Source organism: Caretta caretta, chromosome 3, assembly GCF_965140235.1.
Source record: "Caretta caretta isolate rCarCar2 chromosome 3, rCarCar1.hap1, whole genome shotgun sequence".
NCBI classification, from domain to species: Eukaryota; Metazoa; Chordata; order Testudines; family Cheloniidae; genus Caretta; species Caretta caretta.
This window is the reverse complement of record NC_134208.1, coordinates 66,171,738-66,192,969: the sequence shown is the minus strand read 5'-3', so window position 1 is coordinate 66,192,969 and position 21,232 is coordinate 66,171,738. Positions and strand designations below refer to the sequence as shown.

At 45.5% G+C, this 21,232-nt stretch overlaps 1 protein-coding gene across 7 annotated transcripts in view; it reads right to left on the bottom strand.

The window, feature by feature from the left end:
* MRAP2 (melanocortin 2 receptor accessory protein 2) overlaps positions 1-13,836 on the bottom strand; it is a 51,907-nt gene extending 38,071 nt beyond the window's left edge. For 2 of the 7 annotated variants that reach the window (XM_048845112.2, XM_048845107.2), the window contains exon 1: positions 13,441-13,515. The gene's annotated coding sequence lies outside the window, so the exon portion shown is untranslated. Of the gene's footprint in view, positions 1-9,123; positions 9,288-9,538; positions 10,586-13,440; positions 13,707-13,813 lie in introns of those variants that run through there. The other 5 variants (XM_048845111.2, XM_048845108.2, XM_048845109.2 and 2 more) reach the window with 5 other exon arrangements.
* Between the last annotated feature and the right edge of the window lie 7,396 nt (positions 13,837-21,232).

The following is a 21,232-nucleotide window of genomic DNA, read 5'->3' as shown; positions in this document are numbered from 1 at the left end:
TTCCATGGGTCCAGATGATGAAGATGTCATCAATATAGCGCAAGTAGAGTAGGGGCTTTAGGGGACGAGAGCTGAGGAAGCGTTGTTCTAAATCAGCCATAAAAATGTTGGCATACTGTGGGGCCATGCGGGTACCCATAGCAGTGCCGCTGAGTGCTGTTGTCATCATGAATAGGTCGGAATATGAACAAGAGGCTGCTCGGCAGCTCTCCAACACGAGTTTCTACAAGCCATTACCCTATGATCCCACTGAGAGTTACCAAAAGCAACTACAGCATTTGCTCAAGAAACTTCCTGAAAAAGCACAAGATCAAATCCGCACAGACACACCCCTGGAACCCCGACCTGGGATATTCTATCTACTACCCAAGATCCATAAACCTGGAAATCCTGGGCGCCCCATCATCTCAGGCATTGGCACCCTGACAGCAGGATTGTCTGGCTATGTAGACTCCCTCCTCAGGCCCTACGCTACCAGCACTCCCAGCTACCTTCGAGACACCACTGACTTCCTGAGGAAACTTCAATCCATCGGTGATCTTCCTGATAACACCATCCTGGCTACTATGGATGTAGAAGCCCTCTACACCAACATTCCACACAAAGATGGACTACAAGCCGTCAAGAACACTATCCCCGATAATGTCACGGCTAACCTGGTGGCTGAACTTTGTGACTTTGTCCTTACCCATAACTATTTCACATTTGGGGACAATGTATACCTTCAGATCAGCGGCACTGCTATGGGTACCCGCATGGCCCCACAGTATGCCAACATTTTTATGGCTGATTTAGAACAACGCTTCCTCAGCTCTCGTCCCCTAAAGCCCCTACTCTACTTGCGCTATATTGATGACATCTTCATCATCTGGACCCATGGAAAAGAAGCCCTTGAGGAATTCCACCACGATTTCAACAATTTCCATCCCACCACCAACCTCAGCCTGGTCCAGTCCACACAAGAGATCCACTTCCTGGACACTACAGTGCTAATTAACAATGGCCACATAAACACCACCCTATACCGGAAACCTACTGACCGCTATTCCTACCTGCATGCCTCCAGCTTTCACCCTGACCACACCACACGATCCATCGTCTACAGCCAAGCTCTGCGATACAACCGCATTTGCTCCAACCCCTCAGACAGAGACAAACACCTACAAGATCTCTGTCAAGCTTTCTTACAACTACAATACCCACCTGCAGAAGTAAAGAAACAGATTGATAGAGCCAGAAGAGTTCCCAGAAGTTACCTACTACAGGACAGGCCTAACAAAGAAAATAACAGAACGCCACTAGCGGTCACCTTCAGCCCCCAACTAAAACCCCTCCGAAGCATTATTAAGGATCTACAACCTATCCTAAAGGATGACCCAACACTCTCACAAGTCTTGGGAGACAGGCCAGTCCTTGCCTACAGACAGCCCCGCAACCTGAAGCAAATACTCACCAACAACCACATACCACACAACAGAACCACTAACCCAGGAACTTATCCTTGCAACAAAGCCCGTTGCCAATTGTGCCCACATATCTATTCAGGGGACACCATCACAGGGCCTAATAACATCAGCCACACTATCAGAGGCTCGTTCACCTGCACATCCACCAATGTGATATATGCCATCATGTGCCAGCAATGCCCCTCTGCCATGTACATTGGTCAAACTGGACAGTCTCTACGTAAAAGAATAAATGGACACAAATCAGATGTCAAGAATTATAACATTCATAAACCAGTCGGAGAACACTTCAATCTCTCTGGTCACGCAATCACAGACATGAAGGTCGCTATCTTAAAACAAAAAAACTTCAAATCCAGACTCCAGCGAGAAACTGCTGAATTGGAATTCATTTGCAAATTGGATACTATTAATTTAGGCTTAAATAGAGACTGGGAGTGGCTAAGTCATTATGCAAGGTAGCCTGTTTCTTCTTGTTTTTTCCTACCCCCCCCCCTCCAGATGTTCTGGTTTAACTTGGATTTAAACTTGGAGAGTGGTCAGTTTAGATGAGCTATTACCAGCAGGAGAGTGAGTTTGTGTGTGTATGGGGGTGGGGGGGATGTGAGAAAACCTTGATCTATGCAGGAAATAGCCCGACTTGATTATGCAAAGAGTTGTCACTTTGGATGGGCTAGCACCAGCAGGAGAGTGAATTTGTGTGGGGGGGTGGAGGGTGAGAAAACCTGGATTTGTGCTGGAAATGACCCACCTGTTGATCACTTTAGATAAGCTATTACCAGCAGGACAGTGGGGTGGGAGGAGGTATTGTTTCATATTCTCTGTGTGTATATAAAGTCTGCTGCAGTTTCCACGGTAAACATCTGATGAAGTGAGCTGTAGCTCACGAAAGCTCATGCTCAAATAAATTGGTTAGTCTCTAAGGTGCCACAAGTACTCCTTTTCTTTTTGCGAATACAGACTAACACGGCTGTTCCTCTGAAACCTGACATATATGGTAACTGGGACAAATGGACCGAGTTAACATAAAAAGAAAAGGAGTACTTGTGGCACCTTAGAGACTTTCGAAAGCTTATGCTCAAATAAATTGGTTAGTCTCTAAGGTGCCACAAGTACTCCTTTTCTTTTTACGAATACAGACTAATACGGCTGCTACTCTGAAACCTGAGTTAACATACTGACAGTAAAGCAAAAATCAAACAGAGAAACATTTTCCACTATTTCTACTTTCTCTATACTTCTGAGGGAAAAAGTGAGTATAATTTAAGTGCCTCTATTTCAGCAGGACTCTAATAATCTTCACAGTCTGAAGGAAGCATCACAACCAAAACATTATTTTTTTCCTTAGTGCTTTAAAGGAAACATCTTATGGTTCATATAAAGAATTCGACTTTTTAAAATGCTGAACTTTCTGAACATATTATATAAGTAGAGCTGGTAATAATCCCTATTTTTTTCAGGATGCTCGATATTTCCCATAATCAGACATTGTTTTCAGTTGCTTATAACTTTGCCAAACTTTAACCTTTCAGTCCAACATTTCCCATGCTGGGCGTCCACATTAGGCTGAATTGTCTTGGAAAGTTTCAGCAAATATGGATCAGCCATTTCCAAGAATGAGATGAAAGGGGAGGGGAAAAAAAACATGGTTTTGCCCACATTCAAAAAATTCTTACAGCTGTTTCACTGAGAAGCTCTAGCACTTCAATATTTTGGAACAGGAACTTGAAATTTGGCAGGGGAGTGGCTTTTGTGTCAGGGATGTGCTTTTTCCTACTCCTGTGAACAGGGCCAGCTCCAGGCATCAGCGAAGGAAGCAGATGCCTGGGGTGGCCAATAGAAAGGGGCGGCATTCAGTGCATTACTGGGCTGGCATGTCCGGGTCTTCGGCGGCAGGTCCTTCATTCCCTCTCTTCCTCTTCGGTGGCAGCTCAATCGGGTTTTTCTTTTTTTTTTTTCTTCGCTGCTTGGGGCAGCAAAAAAGCTGGAACCGGCCCTGCTCGTGAAAATCCACCCAAATTTGGCTAAGTTAAAATTCTTAGAAAAATATCAATTTGCACACACTCAGTAGAGATTTGTTAGGGTTTGGTAGCTAAATTCTGATTCCATTTGCACTGAGCACGTTCCAGTCCAGGGTTGCAGGACTTCCCTTGCATTTGCTGTTCCCAGCTGTTGCTAGTCACTGTGATGCCAGGCACTAGAACAACGCAGGGAAACCATCTCTCCTGAGCTCTCAACAACCCACTACTGGTGCCCAGGCAGCACAGAGAAGGAAACAGTCTGATACTACAGCCGACGGAACAAGTGCTACACCTAAACAAACAAACAAACAAAGCAGGAAGGCAAAGAGAAAAGCAAAGTTACAAGAGTGTGTTCTTTGCATTTAAGCAACAAAAGCTGGTATTTAACTGTTATTCCTTTATTCAAAGCATTAATCACCACATAACCAGAGTCTGCTGCAGTTTCCTAATCTGTCCCTGCAGTCCAGAATCCCACTGCCCATGATGGAGAATGAGCACTGGTCTCTGTAGCCAAATCCTTGCACAACACCTGCTCCACACAAAAATGTTATTCAATCCAAACAGGTATCCTTGGAAAAAATGGAAATCCAGCCCGAGTAAAGCCAATGAGTAATCAACTACGGAAGGTAAAATGTAGAACAGACATGAGTATGGCTAAGAGGAATTTGAAGAGTAAATAGCTGAAAACCAAGAAAATCTTAAAGTCAAATAAGGAAAAAAAAAACCAAATTCTGATCACTTGTTCATAGGCAGAGAAGAAATCACATCTGGTTGCCCAATGAGAAACATGGTTGTTCCAGTTTTGGAACCAAGGTCTTATTCTTTCAATTAAAGAACACTGCAATAATGCTGCTTTAATGGTGTAAATTCTCAAGCATTTCTCTACAATCTGCTTGTTCTGTTTTGGACCATGATACCAGGATTGTAACTGATATTTTGTTTTAGCATGTCCAACTCCCACATCATAGATTTACTTTTCTCCTTGCAGAGACTATAAATTAAAATGTCACTGCCACCTCTACCACTCTGAGTCAGAATTGAGACTTGTCAGAGAAATAGTCCAAACGACAATTTAGGGCTGGATTAACTTATAATGAAATATTAAACAGAATTTGTGTTGGTAAGATGTAAAAGTAGTTCTTTGGCTGTAGGACAAACGTTACTGCGTATAAGTACAGTCTTTTACACTGGTGAAACCTCACTGTTATTTCACTAATTTTCTTGCTTGATGCAAAGACATAACATCTTACCACAGGCTAGTTTATTTCCAGAATGCTGAAAGCACCCTAGGAGTGAGAGTATGGACATGACTAGGTGGTTAGCTATTACTAAGAAACAACTTAGGCCTCTAACAGAGCCTGATGCCACATGGACTCCACGGCTGTTTTCCCCAGACGGAAGACTGAGGTAGCATCTCCTGAAGTGGGCCCTCGCTCCTATTCTGGGGAACCATATGGCATGTGGCCGTAACAGTGATCTCTCCAGACCAATGATCCCCAGACTTTTGAGGGTCATGCCCCATCTTACCTAGTGTTGCCAACTTTCCAGTTTCCCAAAACAGGACACTACTGCTGTGGTCAACATTTTCTGCACCAAATACTTACCAGCACATACACTATCAAACAGGCACAACACAAACTCGCCAGCAGCAATGGAGATACTAGCAAGATACAGTTACAAATGGGATGGATGACGGGGGCCAGAAGGAGAAAGGAAACTGGCTTTGACTTGCCATTGTTGGCATACACTTCACAGCAAACAAATCCTTCCGTTTGTTGCAGCAGTTGCTTTCCAAGGCAGAGCCTGTGCACCTCGATGGGACTGCAGCCATACATTCTCCACAATGTCCTGCCCTAACGTGCCACTTGGATAGATTGGCTTCAGATTGAAAGTGTAGGGGCTTCATTTAGCAATCCCCCCACCCCCAAAAACCAAAACAACTCTGAGGTGCTGAGACAAGGTAGGGGGGTTTCCCAGCACGAGGAGCTGGTGGCTTCACCCTTTACCTGAACTCCATCCCCAACCAAAGGCTCAACTCAACAGAAAGAAGGAGGCTGAAGAGGACCATGTCTCTCCTGCTCCGTCCAGAAGCAGCAGCTCAGAGACAAAGAGCTCGCAGGGAGTGATGAGGGCAGAAAGTAGTGTGGGAGGTAGCTTCCTGCAGCCGGGGGAGGTTCCCAAAGGTGGGTCTGACCCAGCCCCAGGAGCAGGCCATGCAGGGGAAGAGGAAGTGTCCCTTCCTCAGGCTAGCTGGGACTAGCAGCTAGGAGGCCTCCAGCTCTGCCTCTCCCCAGCTCTGGGGCCAGTGCTCGGGGTTAAAAGAGGCCTTAGGTTGGCTGTGGGGAGGGGAAGGGGTGACAACAGAACTGCAGTAACCAGACTTCTGGTGTCCGGTCAATACTTCTGATTGGAGACTGTACAATCGCCTTAAAATCTGACTTTCCAGTCAAAAACCGGACACCGGGCAACCCTACCATTACTCCGATCTGCGGCCCCCCAATCCTCTGGGGCCAGGAGCATGGCCGTGGCTCCAGGAAGTAGGGGGGGAGGAAGACGCCAAAGGGGCAAGAGGGCCAAGGCTGGGGCCAGGAGCAGGGCCATGGCCAGGAACTGAGGCTGGGGGTGGAGCCACAGCCAGGCTGTGGTGGGGGTCAGCAGCCAGACCCACAGCCACATGCAGCTCCGCTCCCGGCCTGACCCCCAGCCTTGGCCCCGGGCCAGGAATGGACCCACAGCCAGCAGCCAGGGCTAGGGATTGGCATGGAGCGGAGCCATACCAAGGCTGGGACCTAGGCCAGGCATGGCACTTGGAGTCAGGGACATGGCTGGGAGTGGGACCGGAGCAGAGCTGGAGGCAGGGAGGGGCTAGGTGGTGTACCCTCCCTACCCCCAGTGGGGGCTGGCCCAGACCCCACCATGCCCCCCTCAGACATTCCTCCATGCCTCCCTAGGGGGGCATGCCCCATTCTTTGGGGACCTCTGCTCCAGACAATAGTCATCCTGAACAGGACTTCCCGCAATGGCCTCAGGCCGAAGCTTGCTCACCTTGACGAGGACTGGGCCACACTGACTGCAGACAGTGCATACGGATCACCTAAATGTCTACAAAACTATGAAGGTGAAGGGTCATAAGAACATAAGAATGGCCATAATGGGTCAGACCAAAGGTCCATCTACCCCAGTATCCTGCCTTCCAATGAAGTGGACACATGTGCGCTGCCCTAGTCCACCAACATCTGAAAGAAACACTCCTATTTCCCTTTAGGAGGTCACCTAGGAGAAAAGGAGGTAAAGGACTGGTCATGGGCTATACCAGCCTGATCCTGTCCGAGAGACTCCCACTGGTGATAAGATATATGACCAAGCTTCTCCATCACCTTGTTCCAGTAACACTCAGAACCCCACTCCGTGAAGTCAAAGGTCACAAAAGCATGAAGCAGAAGAAACTCAAACCTTTATCTTAAGTGTCTCTGTAAAATGCTAAGCTCACTCACCAGCTGGGGGAATAAACAGCCACACCCAAGTCAGTCTTTAGCTCCCTTGCCTCAGGGCTCCGTTTATTGTTGAAACACAAAAAGAACGTGTAAACAACATCATAATGTAACTGCCCCACTCCCCAGTATAGATTGTGGGTCCCCTGGCCACTAGCAGTCTGGTGGTTAGAGTCTTCCCTCAGCACAGGGACTTCTCCAGGGTCTCCTTGCCCATGCTGTCCTCCACTGCATGGTCTGCAACTTGGGCTTTTAGTCACAAGCAAGTATTCTCATGGCATTAGAATGGTCCTAGGCTCTACCTAATGGAGCTGGGGCCCACTTCTGTATCATCTAGTGGCAGTTATCAGACCCAGTCACCTGACATTGTCCAGCTGGGTCTGATGAGTCCTAGCACCTGCCTGCTGGGCTCTTCCTTGGAACAGAACTGGTTGTTCCCTAGCCCCCCACCCTGGGACTTAAAGGGGCAGACCACCCTGTTACAATCTCATTTTTCCTGTTTTCTACCTTTAGGTCATGGGAAAATGTTTCTGTTGGTGTTTTAGCGTGTCAATGTGTGGATTGAGTATACCTTGGGAATGGCGCCAGGAATGCATCCCAAACCCTAAATCCTAATTCTGCTTTTGAACCATTCCAAGTGCTTCCTCAATTAAGGAAGAGTATAATCTGAAGCTTTAAGCATCCTTTAGTAACTACCTATGTTCTGAAATCAGTTGGTAAACTCTCATGCTTTGTAGGTGGGGGAGTAAGAAGAGGACACTTTTAGTCACCATAACAACAGTGAGATTTAAGAAGAAACCATGCAGGAGCACTGAAGTTGTAATTTAAGAAACCACTTTGGTATCTACCTCCTTCGGACTAGCTAATGATTCTCTCACTTCAGGTTCTCTCTCGGTTGGGGTCTAAAACCAGAACAGATAGTTATGTCCTTCACCAGCTAAATCAGTGGTTCTCAAACTTTCGTACTGGTGACCCCTGTCACATAGCAAGCCTCTGTGTGCGACCCTCCGCCCCTTATACATTAAAAACACTTTTTGACATATTTAACACTATTATAAATGCTGGAGGCAAAGCAGGGTCTGGGGTGGAGGCTGATAGCTCACAACCCCCCAAGTAATAACCTCGTGACCCCCTGAGGGGTCCTGACCCCCAGTTTGAGAACCCCTGAACTAAACTGATTTCACTGCCATGAGCGGTATCTTTTATTTTGGGGGCGGGAGAAGAGAGATGGTTAGACTAAGCAAGACCTCCTTCAGTCTCCTGTTGCAGGTTCAATAGGAAGTAATTCTTTGTTGTATCAATCTCATTTGATTACCCACTGTATTAATTTCACCAAATGATGACTTAAGCCAAATATCATTGCTACTCATTGACTGGACTTCAATTTGACCTTGATTTGATAGTTGTATTGTTTTAATTCCTATGTCTACTCGTTTTCGTCTTAGAGATATGAAAATTAAATTTTCGTATCTGCTTGTTCTTTTAATAAAACTCATAGAAGTATAGAGAGCCAAGTTGTTGGTTTTTTTCACATTAGCAACTTGAATCAGAAACTGCAAGAATGAAGGTAACTTAGCTGAGGTGTTTGAAAGCCACTTGCTCTTTCACTAAATTAAGTCCTTTGTTTCTTGCACTATGTAAATATTTATTCCAATTTCAAGTGACGAGTCTAATCTCTAAATAATGTTACACACACTGTCCATCTGGTTTAAAATCTAGATCTGAACATTCAGATTAGCCCTGGTATAGTTCTCCCCTAGTGCTTCCTGCTGAGTGCTCATTGTAACAGTGTCCATAAATAAGTATGGTTCCTGGTGCCCCTTGAAGCCGGGAAGAGAATAAGCTGATGAGGCTGGAAAATAGTCACACTTGGGCCATTCACTCGTATCTGCATCAGTCCTAGATCACACGTGGGCAAACACATTCTAGGATCCCCTCTGCAGATAAACTGTGAAATCCCAATCTGGCCCCATGGTATCTGAATGCCTGAACATTTCAGTACAGGAAGTTAGCTAGGTATAACACTCTCTCAAAATTCAATAAAAAAAATTATAGACAACAATAAAGCTACATTTAGCTTTTCTTGAAAAGTGTTATGAACTGTAATAACTACAAACATTTAGAAGTTCTAGCATTATTACGTACCATATGATGGAGAATTTTTTTTAAAAAAAGATCCAGTCTGTGAGGATTTCAGACTGCCATTGCAAAGGAATTCAATTTGTGATGTTTCCAGAGTAAAGCTGCTAAGCAATTTAACAAGTTCTCTTTTTTCCCCCTATTTTCAGGGGAAATTTTTCCTTCCAGCTCTGTTGGAGAAGATAAGAGAATTTATTATGCTGTCTCTGATGAAAAATTCAGTTTAGGCTGAGCTCTTGGTGAAACCTGACAGTGATATATGAAAATGAGTGCCAGTGAGAATCAATTTCTTATTCTAAATCTCTACTATTTCTCTGTACAACACACTACTATGCAAAGGTAGCTAATAAAGGGCTTTATCCTACAGCTCTTACCCATATGACTTAGACTGTAGGATTGGATCCAAACATACCATGCTTACCTCTCCGTTCCTTGGTCTCTATCATAGGCTGAGAAGAAAACAAAAAAAGATTTGCGAATACCATCACCAATTGCAGGACAGAAATCAACTGCATTTAAATAGCAGGCCAAACTGTGTAATATCTGCCATACTTTATCAACAAAACATCTTCCATTGCAAAACCTGTAGTGAAGAACAATACTTGATAAAGGGCAGAGTAGTCAACCTTCTTGATGTTATCACAAGCCTCACAATTTTTGGTGGTCTTTTTTGAGACAGATTAGTTATCTCCTGTTGTCTTCAGCTTCTTTGTGAATATCTACCCTTACTCAAAATGGCCTCAATAGCCCATTACTTTAAGCAGGAATGAAGTCAGATTGCCTTCAATCAAGATGGCTGCCATTTTTTCCAGTAGCTTTTCATGTGATGCTGCCTCTAGTAAAGATGGCTGCCACCCCAGGCTCTATTGTTAGAGAACTGGATAGGAAACTGAAGGGAGAAGGGAATGCAAAAGTGCAGAAAGGAGGCTAAGGGCTGGTCTACACAGGGAAATTGACCTGCATAGTTATAGCAGACTAGTGTAATTAATCCACTCTATTTATACTGGTCAATTTCACCACATAGACAAGCCCTAAGAGGGTCATGTTGCAGAATGTGGACTGGGGCAGAGAAGGAGACTAACACAGCCAGGGGAATGGGTGATGGCCATAAGGAAGATCAAGGGATCTTGGGAGTAGGGAATGGAGAGACAGAATGTACGAGAAGGAGGTTCTTGAAGTAAAGGGAGCAAAAATATGGGAAGCAGGAGTTGGACTGGAAGAACATGGAAGGAGAACATGAGTGGGCAGGGAGTGAAATGGAAGAGATGGGGGGGGAGGGGAAAATGATAGCTCCTCCTCTCCAGCATTTGGACACAATAAATGGAACCTCTTTCTGAGCAGAAATGGAGGAACACACACAAATTAGAGTTGGGCTTAAGTTCTCAAAAATCAGACAGACCACCAAAATATTGTGCTGTTTATTATTGGTTTAGAAATAATCATATTTAGAGCTTGCCTACACCACAGAACTTGCACACTGCAGGGGTGTGGTCTCACAGTAGAGAACTTTTAAACAGCAGGCCAAACTATTCGCTCCAGCAGGGTCTACACAGGCCAATTACCAACTGTTGACCAGTTCTTTTCCCCACTACCCAGAACGCACCGGTTCACAGACAGACTCTTGAGCTGAAGAAGTGTGTCATTTATTTGCTGCTTCAGTGAGTGGTCAGTCCACCAAAAAAGGGCACAGCATAGGGCACAGCATTCAGGTGTTCGCCTTAAATACATTGTTACAAAGCTATTTGTTATTCTTTCCTGCCTAACACTAAGATTAGTTTGCTAAACTCAGCTGTTTAACTGATTGTTTACCAAGTTGTTTACCTGATCAGGTTGCCGATCAACCTTTTTACCTGGCTGTTCTCTTTCCTTGACAGATAAGCATGTAGTAGTAGGATTTTAGGTTTGTATTTTGTATAATTTAAAATAAAATAAAAAATAATAAAGTAGCATGTATTAAATCTTTTGGTAAATAATTTGACCATATCTGCCAGCCACCCTTTCTGAAAGCAGAAAGGAATGGCCTAATGGGCCATTGGTAAAGACGCATCAGCCAGAATCTGTATCTGAGCTAATTTCAAGGCAGTAACAGACCTTTTAGGGTCACCGCTTCGTTGTAGGTTTAGTATTTTAAAAATAAGTTAAAAAAATGCAATAATTGTTTTCTCTTGCATTGCAATTTGATGTTCCTGTTCAAATGCTCTCTGTAAATCAATTCTGTGTTGTGTATAAATAAAAAATGTGTGCATTAAAAAAAATAAGTGAAAAGCCATCACCAGACCAAATGTTCTAAGAAGGAACCGAGAACGGTCGTAAGAGCACCAGGAAATTGCAACACGCCCTACTGAGATGTCAGAGAAGGGCAAATTAACAACTGTAAAAATAAAACATGCACTTATCAATAAAAACAAAATAGCTGTAATCAAAACCAGCATGGGGTAACTCCCTAAAAACAATAAAAAATAAAAATAAAATTAAAAAAACAAGCACTTGTCAAGACAACTATTAATTACAGCATAGGAGTGCAAAACTCAATGGTCCCAATAAAAAAAAAAAAATCACTATATAAACAGGGTGCCTTGCCACAAAACTTTGGATTTGTCCTGCCAAAACGTCCCCGAAGCACCATGTCACGACCAACAAAACCCGGTTCCTACCTACCCGTGATCAACCTAGCTGGCCACTAGAATGATCTGGACTCTATACTGGTAACTATAACATCGACTGGCGGGACAACGTGTGTGTGTGTATGTATATAATTAAATGCATATGCTAATTATTGGATCTTCAATAAATGCAGCGTATTGCCTTTTCCCCTACAAAAAAAAAATCCCATGTGCTTCTTATAAGCATAACAAGTAGGCATCTTTTCACATGTCCCAACACCTAAAACATACATTCTACATATCACATCCTATTACACCAACACATTGGTGCACTCTAGAAATCAGTCTGCATTGCTGTGTCAGGTAGACAAGCTTCCCTTCCCCTTCCCACCCCCACCCAAAAACAATTTCATGATCTGGGGAGAGTTTGATTGATTTTTTTAATACTTGGATTTAACAACAGAGAAAGGAATAGGTTACTTTTAACTTAAAGACCTGCACAAAGGATAAAAAGAAAAGGAGTACTTGTGGCACCTTAGAGACTAATATTTGTTAGTCTCTAAGATGCCACAAGTACTCCTTTTCTTTTTGCGGATACAGACTAACACGGCTGCTACTCTGAAACAAAGGGTAAAGTTTCCAGGAGTGCCCCATGCCGTTTCCAAAGGCAACACAGGCACTTTGGAAGCTGCTAACCTTCAATGACATTTAGGTTCCTAGTACTTAAGGTACTTTTGAAAATGGGACCTAGATGCTTTTGAAAGTTTTAACCTAAATCACAGTATATTTCTAAACAGAATAACGAACTATCCTCTAATACCCAGTTACACAAACTCTGATACTTGCAGTATATTTATGACACACAACTATTTTAAGAGTTTAAATTCTGAAATAAGACCATATGCCGCAGTTCAAGTAGAACTTCCACTGATTTCTTGTCCTTAGTTCAAATGCTTCTCTCTTTCCATTTTTGGTTATATTAAAAATAATTTACCAGTTTCAAAAGATGTTTTCTCCTAGTTCAAATGCAATAAGTAAATACATTTAAAACTGAATGGGAAAATTGCATGTGTTCAAAATTTACTTATGCCTTGAGATTTATCAAATTTGTGTTTGCTTTAGTTTAATGTTAATAACATAGCTACAGAGGTTTCTTTTGTTCTGAACACACTGATTTTGCTGAATTCACAGGAAAAAAAACAGATGCATAAAACTGCGGAGCAACTATTCTGAGGTATTGTCTAAACGCAAATGAAAGTAATACACACAACCAAAAACTAATCTTGGTTCACTAATATGGAATTTAAAAAAAACAAAAACAAAAACACCCCACCCACCCCTTCCCTCCCAACCAAGTCTCAACAATTTCCCTCTTATATTAACAAAAACCCCACTGAAGAGAACCAAGGGAAAACCCCCAAACCCTCACACAAAAGCAAAGGGGGCAAAAGCAGAAATACAGGTCTGCGTTTCTCCCCTGTAACATGCTATGCAATAACGCCCCCGGGCATACAAGAAAGCTGCAATGGCCATTTAACAGGCAAGAGCATCCCCCATTGAGTCCCACTGAGCCGCTCAGCATTGGCAAGCTTCAGCCTTTGCGGGCTGTTCCGAGGGTAATTCTCTCGCTCAGCCTCCCCCACCCCCGCACAGGGGGTAACAATAACGGGCCAGCTGCGCAGGCTGGAAGACGGCAGCGAGACCAGGCTTCCCACGTTACCTTGCCGCGCCTCGTTCCCCGCGCGGACCCGGGCTCTGCCGCCTGCCTTTGCCCCGCCCGCTGCCGGGCGGCAGCAGCAGCCCCGGCGCGCGCCCCAGGCCCGCTCTCGCCCCCGGCGCACGGTTCGCGCCTCTCCGCTGTGCCGGGCTGGCAAGGACTCCGCGGGCGGCAGCGGCAAGCCCAGCCCCGGGGGAAGGAACCCGCGCGGCGAGGAGCGCCCCTCGCCCGAGCCTGCCCGCCCCGCACGCCGCCTGGGCGATCACTGGGGGGGGCGGCACCGCGACTCAGCGCTCCTGGGGGAGCCGGGAGCGGGCGCTTCCCGCAGCCGCGGCGGAGAGTGGCCACCCGCAGGCGCCGCGCTGGTTTCACTGACCGCGACGGGCAGCAGCGGGGCCCAGCAAGCGCACGCCCGCGGCCCCGGGCTGGGCGGGAAGGGAAGGGAAAGCCCCGCTGGGTGCCAGCCCGCGCCCCGACACTGCGCGCTCCAAAACGTCGCCGGTTGGCGCCCTTGCTGACCGGCTCCGCGGAGGGGCGGCCCCGCTTTGGACAGCTGAAGTAACCGGTCAGCTCCCCAGGGCGGGGGCGAGGCGCATTGGCAGCATAGCGGGGGAGCTGGGAAGACGCTTGGGCGCTGCACTGGAGGCCGCGCTTACTGCTGCCGATGTGGCTCCTGCTTTGGGGCTAGGTGGCGGGTTTCAGTGGGGTGCTGTCCCCGGGCACGAAATTCACCCAATTGCGTGCTAGGTTACAATAATACCGTGCCGCTTTGCCAACTCGCCACAGCCCCCCCAATACTACTGGTCCGTGCAAAACCGAAGCCAGTGGCTACTTCCTCCACCCCCCCTGCTAAACGTTAGACCCGGTAGCTACTAGCACAATGGGACAAGCTCGGGTTAATGGACGTGTCTCTCCACCTGTGCCAGATCCATTATTCTCCTTATCCCTGACCCCAGATCACATAGATGAGGCAATTCATTGATTCAGTCAGACCATTATTAGGCATTACATTGCAGCCCATATTTCCCTCCCATCCATTGTTTCTCCTGGTAGGAGTAATTTTTCACCCTAAATTTAGTATAAAAATGTAAAACCCCCATAGGTATCAAGATAACTTATTCTGGTAAGAAAAGAAAACACCTTATTAGACCGGCCTTGGGGCCTCATTAGTACTATCAGCTTCTGCTACTGACCAGTACCAGAGACTCTGCTTCTTTTTAAGACACATTTTTAGCTTAAAACAAAATCTTTATCATTCAGCTTCTCTCTGTGGGAGCTTAACTTATTAGTTGATACCACTTTCCTATGTTTCCTATGCTGTGCATTTTGGGGGATTAATTTAAAGTTAGCCTTTATCCAAATGCATTTGAAATTAAAATCCAAACAAAAGCAAAAGGATAAAAATATCTTAAAGCAAAACAAATACAGGTAGTAGAATTATGACATTTTCTCCAGATCTTTATTTGATACTGGAAATTAGCAAGAATAATTTTCAGCTCTATGCTTTCACCAATAGTGAGTGCTAGCGACTTGGTTGAGATGGCAATAGAAGTGTAGTATACTTACTCCTTTCTGGTGTGTTGATTGAAAGGAGGATACCTGTGACACTCTGTACCCCAAAGCAGCACTCTGGCACCCCCATATTTACCATGATGATATGATTATGATATTTTTTGTACAAAGTATGCCTTCTGAGATGGTATTCTAAAAGGCTTGATCTGTTGAATATTAATATACTGTTGGACTGTATGTTCTGTCATAGTATGTGAAGTTATAAAGTTTTGCTATGTGTATGTTACTGAAATATGTTGTCTGAAGTTGAAACACCCACAATCAGCCTTTCCGGTACAACAATGGGGCAGCTAGACACACTGATGATGGCCCATTAAAGGAAATACACACCCACAAGGACTACCCCAAGAATTGTATGCAATGGAGACCTCTCAGAGAGAGCACATAAACAATGGAGACTGTTTGATTCACATCTAGCAAAAGATCTTTCCTGCGAGGAGGAACCTATAAAGGAGAGGAAGTGACACCATCATTTGTCCCCCCCACAACTAAACACCTAGAAACGTGTGGAGAACAAAGAATGAACTGGGGAGGTGGTCCCAGGTTGGAAAGGAGAATCCCAGCTTGTGTATTAAGGAACTATACCATCAGGGTGAGACACTGCTTGATTTAAATCCTGTCTAAGTTGTAGAACTCAGGATTGCAATTTTACTTTTTATTTCTTAGGTAACCAACTTTGATCTGTATGCTTGCTACTTATAATCATTTAAAATTTATCTTTTCTGTAGTTAATAAATCTGGTTTATATTTTACCTAAAACAGTGTGTTTTGCTTGGGGGATTTGCTCAGTATACAACAGCTGATGCATGTCCACTTTCCTTTGTAGAAGTGGCAGACCGAGGAATAAACTTACACTGGTCAGGATTCTGGCAAGGGGAAGATGGTACAGCTCTGGGGTCCTGACCTGGGTGAATTAGCTGGAGCCTCTCTATTGTTATTTCATGAGTGTCTAGAAGCATTCATGTAACTCAGCTGGATGTGTCCCTGCCTGTGGATGTCTGTGTAAGTGCAGCACCTGGTGAGGTTTGCAGCTTGTCACAGCATCACAGTGTGAGAGGGAGCCTAGGTTGGTCAGACAGAGGGCTCAGCGGTACCCCAGTTCTAGATTACACCCCTGGGGAACCTGTCACAATACTATATAGTCCTCTTGCAGCTGTTGTTGCTCGAGCTCCTGAGTACATTTAGTATCTGTAAATGCACACTCACACTCTCATTCACCAACCCCAGACATGATCTCTTTTTCTACACACCCACCCATCCTAGTCACACTTTCTCTCTCTCTTTCCCTTATCAACACAGGATAGGAGAACTTAAAGAAGCCAGGAGAATTCAGATGTGAAAGGGGGCAAGGTGTTGAAGTTACTCTTCCATTCACTCTAATGGTGTACTGAGGGAGAGTGGATGAAACTCCTTCTACGAATCCAACAGAGCGACTGCTCGCTCACCACCCAGCAGCTGCAGTTTCAGTTACGTTCAGTTCAGTGTTTGGAGAAATAAGGGCTAGAAATCTATTTTAAAATACAAACTTAGATTCTACTCAAGGTCATGGTCATTCTCACTCAGTGAAGTGTCTTAGTCTTGCCTTGATAACAGGTGTTTGGGATTTAGTATAGTTGCCATAAAAACTGCATAGCGACAGCTGTGTCGCTAAAAGTTGGGCGGTGTAGCCGCTGTTTGTCAGCACTATTGCCGACAAAATACTTCCACCCTCAATGAGCGGCATTCGCCTTGTTGACAGGAGAGCGCTCCTGCCGACAGCATGCCATTCAGGCACTTGTCGCGGCAAATTTTTTTGTCCTTCAATTGCCAGTGTAGAGAAAGCCTTAGTCAGATCTTCAGCTAGTTTAAATCAGTTTTGCACCACTGAAGCCAATGATTGCATTGATTTACAACAGCTGAGGATCTGGCCCATTTGTCTTTGCATAACAAACCCTTTGGGGTAAGCCCACACAATTAGAAATGCAATGTTATTGGCAACTGGCATTGCAAGTTTGCTGGTAAACTGCAACCAGCCCTGTAACCCAAGAAATCAGAGTGGCATAGAAAAGATAGTGTCTTTCATGCTAGAGAAGAGACAGGATTAATTAATTCCAGTGCTTAACCACCCTGACAGTTAGGAAATTTTTCGTAACGTCCAACCTAAACCTCTCTTGCTGTAATTTAAGCCCATTGCTTCTTGTCCTATCCTCCGAGGTTAAGAAGAACAATTTTTCTCCCTCCTCCTTGTAACAACCTTTTACGTACTTGAAAACTGTTATCATGTCCCCTCTCAGTCTTCTCCTCTCCAAACTAAACAAATGTAATTTTTTTTCAATCTTTCCTCATAGGCAGAGGTGAAAGTAAGCCAGTATGCCATGCCAGACTGGACCAGCTTCCACAGGCTGGCGATTTAAAGGGCCCAGGGTTCCCTGCAGCGGCCGGAGCCTCAGGCCCTTTAAATCTCCGCCCAAGCCTGGCTGCCGGAGCCCCAGGGTAGTGGCAGCAGGGCTCTGGCAGTGATTTAAAGGGCCTTAGGCTCCCAGCCGGAGCCCCGGGACCTTGAAATCTTGATTTAAAGGGCCTGGGTATTTTAAGGCCCCGCCTCTTCCAGTTGAGGCCACGCCCACTGCTCAGGACTTCGGAGTACCAGTAAATCCTTTAAGTTACTTTCACCCCTGCTCATAGGTCATGTTTTCTAGACTTTTAATCATTTTTGTTGCTTTCATCTGGACTTTCTCCAATTTGTCCACATCTTTCTTGAAAAGTGGCACCCAGAACTGGACACAATACTTCAGCCGAGGCCTAATCAGTGCGGAGTGGAGCGGAAGAATTACTTCTCATGTCTTGCTTACAGCACTTCTGCTAATACATCGCAGAATGCCGTTTGCTTTTTTTGCAACAGTGTTACCCTGTTGACTCATATTTAGCTTGTGGTCCACTTTGGCCCCCAGATTCCTTTCCACAGTACTCCTTCCTAGGCAGTCATTTCCCATTTTGTATGTGTGCAACATTTAGTTCCTTCCTAAGAGTACTTTGCATTTGTGCTTATTGAATTTCATCCTATTTACTTCAGACTATTTCTCCAGTTTGTCCAGATATTTTTGAATTTTAATCCTATCCTCCAAAGCACTTGCAACCCCTCCCAACTTGGTATAATCTGCAAACTTTATGTGTGTACTCTCTATGCCATTATCTAAATCATTGGTGAAGATATTGAACAAAACTGAGGAGAACCCCACTCGTTATGCCCTTCCAGCATGACTGTAAACCATTGATTACTCTCTGGGAACGGTTTTCCAACCAATTACACACCCACTTTACGGTAGCTCCATCTAGGTTGTATTTCCCTAATTTGTTTATGAGAAGGTCATGCGAGACAGTATCAAAAGCCTTACTAAAGTCAAGATATACCACATCTACCACTTCTCCTGTATCCACAAGGATTGTTACCCTGTCAAAGAAAGCTATCAGTTTGGTTTGACACTATTTGTTCTTGACAAATCCATGCTGACTGTTACTTATCACCTTATTAATATGTGTGCATACCACAGATATACCTGGGGTGTAATAAAGGATCTTATACTGAAAACATCTTTAGTCTCTCTCTCTCTCTCTAAGAAGGAAGCTCTATAGCAAGTCCATATGTGTTTCAAGAGTCTGAGCTACTAGTTGCAGCCCTACAACCTACCCCGACAACAGCTGATGCCATCCCACAACTAACATGCTGCTTCCAGCCCTTGCTGAAGCTGCATCCCTGGTGGTCCCGAAGCAGGATTTTCAAAGCAGATGGAGGAACACCTCTCTCTCCAGCTGGACCTGATGCTTTAGGCATTTTCTGAACACACGTATAGCATTGGGCCCCACTCAAAAGCTAGAGTGTGTGTGCAAGGGACCCTATTTTGAAGCACCATCTCTCCCCAAAATCTATGGTAATATCAATGGTTTTGGTTCCACGTGGGAGATCTGGCTGAAGGTGCATCTACTTTCACACTTCACATCTTTAATATCACTTTACATTGCTTTGGTGACCGTTTCATCTATGGCTCATACAGTGAAACTGTTCAGAAATGCTTACTTACTTAAGTAAATGTGACATACTAGTAAACAGGGAGAGAGAACTATTTATAATGGCAACAGCAAAAGACTCTCAGGCTAGATCCACAAGGGGACTTAGGTGCTGCAATGCCTAAGTCCTATGCACATTGCCATCCAGTGGGATTCACAGTCCTGAGATAGGTGCCCAGGCTCACCCAACATTGTATGGGGAGATTTAGGCACTTAAGAATGGGATTCATAGATGCCAGCAAGGTCAGTGAGGAGCCACGTAAGCCAGCCAATAAGAAATGCTGGGGAGGAAGTGGGGGCTTAGGCCTTGCTTCTCAAGGGTAGTTAATCACTTATCTCCATTTAGGATTCACAGATGTAAATCCTAGAGTTAGGCACCTAAAACAGGTCAGCCCTCTCTCATGAAAAACCAGCAAGAGAGACCCTCACCCCATTACAGCCTGGCAGTTAGCGGACTCTGCTGCAATGTGAGAAACCTGTTTGCATATCCCTCCTCTTCCTGATCTGGAGCAAGGACTTGAACGTAGGACTCCTATGAGAGTGCCCTAACCATGGGCTATGGAGTCTCTCTCTCACTTATTCTCTCTCTCTCTCTCTCTCTCTATGGTCCAGTGAATATGTAATTGGTTACATAATTTTGTATAACTTATTACATATTCTTTGGACCAGAGAGAGACCCTAGAGCCCAGTACTTGGGGTGCTCCCCTGGAAGGTGGGGGAGTTAGGGTCTAGCCCTTCTCCAAGAAATAGTTAATGTATTCAAGGTGGAACATCTTCAGCAGGAGAGATGCTGTTAGACCTGCCCCGCAAATACCCAATGGCTTGTGGTTAGGGCACTCATGGAGGAGACATGGGTTCAAGTCCCTATTATGAATCACACAAAATTGGGAGTCAAACCTGGCAAGTGTGCTAATTCCAGGCAAGTGTGCTAATCTTTGGGCTAGTGCGACAGATGCACATATAGCCCCACAATATCTCATCCCCAGCTGTCTTTGTGCAGGTTAGGTGTGCTCTGAGCATGCAAACAGAATTGGGCCCACAGGTCAGCTAGGCAGGGGTGTGAGCACCTTATATGAAAATTTCACTGGGGTTTGGACGTGAACTAGGGCACTGAGCAGCTCAGTGGCATCAGAACTTCGGCAGTTTTGCACATGTCCACCAGCGGACACTCAGAGTTCGTCTACACAGCAAAAACCCCCCACAGCAGTGAGTCTCGCAGCCCAGGCTGACAGACATGGGCTGTGGGCTTTTGCAGTGGTGCTAAAAATAGCTGTGTACCTGCTCAGGCTCTGAAACCCTCCCCGGCTTCGGACCCCGAGCCTGAACGACTCCATGGCTGTCTTTAGCACCATAGTGCAAACCCAAGTTTGTAGACCTGGGCTCTGAGACTTGCTGCTGCAGGGTTTTTTTGCAGAGTAGACATACATGTACATGCCTCGGGGGCTTCAGGCACCTGCAGGGTTAAGCAGCAGCTGAGCAGGGAATCTGTGAGTGCCAGTGGCACCTAAATGTAAGACTTAGGAGTCTAATGAAGCATTTAAGCACCTAAGTCTCTTTGTGGCGTTAGCCCCCACTGATCTGCAGGTTAATAAAACAGAGCTGCACAGTCACAGTTTCCCCCTTTCACTGTGGGAAGGGATCACAACCCTGAGGGTCCTGTCATTTTGACCAGGAAGCATGCTGACAATATAGAGCAGTGGCTCTCAACCTTTTATGGACCAGGACCCATTTGTAAACACAGATGGCCAGTCCTGACCCAGTAAATAGCTTAAGAAGAAAACACACAAGTATTTTGGGCCCAAAATACTTTTTACCCACTACGCAGCATGACCTTCCCCTTTCTCCCGCTGCCTTGCACACGCGGTCTTAGCCCTGTCACAAGCCCTGCAATTGCTGTAGCCTCCCTCCCATTTACTTCCTCACCCATTGCTTGGTGCTCCACTCAGCCTCCCCAGGAGCACGGTACCAGCCCGCAGTGGAGCGCAGTCCCAGAGCCTCCACCACTGCCTCTGGTCTCCAGGGGGCGCTGCGCTCAGCTGCCCCCAAGCTGCCCAACACTGCCAACTTCTCAGGAAAGGCCGAATGCAGCAAGCCCAGCCCTCAAGTCAGCCCTGCCAGGCCCCCAAGCAAGCCCTGCAGCGCTACCAGCAGATCCAGTGGTCCACAGTGTGCACAGCCA